A 2,528-nucleotide genomic window follows, 5' to 3' on the forward strand; every position below is an offset into this window, starting at 1 on the left:
ACCATATGATGCGAGACCAAAAATGGCTCCTTGCATGAAAGAGCCACCAACTCTGACACTCCACTTAGGGAAAATATAGCCACCAAAGAAGCCACTTTCTGAGATAAAGGACCAACAGAAATCCCCGCTAGGTTTAAAAAAAAATGGCCTCTGAAAGGACAGATCAAATTCAAGTCCCAAGGACACAGAATGGCGGGACTGTCTACATTACACACTGTATGGAGTATGAATAAAGGAGTGGGAAACAACTCTGACCCTTAACGGTACTTAAGGCCAGTGTCCTTTCCCGTACCGATTGGAGAAAGAAAATCTCTCGCTCACATATTTCTGCGGGTGCCACTTCCTGGCTTCACCCCAGGCAAAAAAAAATGTCCAAGTCCTGTAATTGAAGTTCCCCGAAGCTGGCTTCCAGGTGCTCAACAGTGCTGAGATACAGGACTCAAGACTAAGGATGAGCTCAGGCGTGTTCGGAAACAGCACGTGCAGAGCCCGGCAGGAAGTCGGCACTGCGGAGCGCTAATCACAAGCAGTGAGGCATTGTCCCTATGGGTGGCTGCAGAGATCGGGAAATCTCACAGCTTGTGATTAGCACTTCCCAGTGCCGACTTCCTGGCAGGCTCTGCATGTGCTGTTTGTGAACACGCCTGAGCTCATCCTTACTCAAGACCATTAGGTCCCACTGGACTGAGAGTGTTCAAGAAGCGACCATCGCAAGACTCGTTATGTCAGTGTACCAAGTCCTCCTGGGCTAATCCGGCTAAAATTATTATCAGTGTTACCACCTCCCGGATTCTTCACAAAAGATGTGGGAGAAGTTGAAACAGAGGGAAGCATCAAATAAGGGAAAACGGTCTCTAGGGCGTTACCAGTGCATCTACCCCTATTACCAGTGGGACCCTCGTCCCAGACACAACCTGTCCCAACTTGTTGTAGAACTTGGAATCTAGTAGATTCACCTGCAGAGTACCTTTTGCCACTATTCTATACCAGGAATATGCACGGATGATAGAGACAGTCCTTGTGCTGTCCCAGACAGAATGTGGTTCACCTTCCTGAGCTGCATGACTCCTGGTACCGCCCTGGTGGTTGATATATATGCCCCTGCAGAGGCTTTCCTGGATAGACCCTACAACTGGTTTGTACTATAATCCAGAGCAAGGCGTACTGGCCAAAAACTCCAAGATATTTATGGGCAGTATACCCTCCTATGGAGACCAAGTCCACTGAACTGTAGCCACCCTCAAACCAAATTGAGAAACTGGCATCAGTGGTTATTAACTTCCAGTACCTGAAAGGAAGAATTCAACCTTTCTAGATCCTGAACCATCAACCACCAATCTTTAGATGTGCAACACCCCTAGAACAGAGGCCTCTGGCAATACAATGCCTGGATCCTCAAGTTCCAGACAGAGAGAAGGATCCTCTCCAAGACCTGGAGTAGGACTGTGCATAAGGAATGTGCTTCAACCTAGATACGGCTTCCTACTGCAAAATGTATCGAAGGAAAATCTGGACCAACTGCTTCCTGAGATTGACACCCCCTGCGTCTTTAGCAAGTCCAGCAATGGAGCTAGGAGCTTTGTGAACCTCAGAAGCTGTGGCCAGCCCGGAGGATGGTCACAAAAAAGAAAACAGAGGACTTTCCACTGCAATTACAGAAATCTTTGATGAGGCCTGAAACAACACGGCACATGAAGCTGTGTGTTTCCTGACGATTATGAGCTCCGCAATCTACCTTTTGCAGAGGTCATCACTGAACAGAGTCAAACAGAATGTTGCCCAGCGGTTTGAGATCTAAAAATAGACCTCATGTCCCTATTCAGTTTTGAAGCTGCAACCATTTAATTGTTCTACAATGAGCCCATAACTTTTGCTCCAAGACCCAACGCAAGGCAAAGACTGACTTAGCTAAGGAAAGCGCAACCACCTCATTGCAGTCTCCCATCCAAGTACTAACCAGGCTTGACCCGAGATCAGGCACCCCAGTGGCTCAGATCACCCTGATGCCATTGGTCCAACAGTAGACATGAACTCTGCCAGACCATTGAACCTGAAGGCGGTGTGCCTGCTTCACCCTTCTAAGTCATTTAGCTATAATAATGTGACTGTATTAGACAAAGGAATACGCAGTTCCACAAGGATGTAGGCCTATAAAATGTTGGCCTACCACTATACAACCCCATAAGTATGCAGGTATACAAGTATTCTTGCCATTCATGCATCCATGTATGCAGCTCAAGGCAATAAGAACATTTGTATGTAGTCCTAGGCAAATAAGCACATATGTATGCAGTTCAAACTAAGTATATACGTATGCAGTACAAATGAAAACATGCCAGCATGCGTTTAAGCAATATGCATTTATGGAGGCATGTGTTTATGGAAGCATGTAGGTATGTGCTTAAGAACATGCATTTAGGCAAAACACGAAATCGCGTGTCCATGCGAACATGCACTTACGCAATACTTGCCCATGAAGACCTGCATTTCCGGAATAAGCAAGCATGCGTTTATGAAACGTGTTTATG

This window comes from Aquarana catesbeiana, linkage group LG01 (assembly GCF_042186555.1).
Source record: "Aquarana catesbeiana isolate 2022-GZ linkage group LG01, ASM4218655v1, whole genome shotgun sequence".
Classification (NCBI taxonomy): Eukaryota; Metazoa; Chordata; class Amphibia; order Anura; family Ranidae; genus Aquarana; species Aquarana catesbeiana.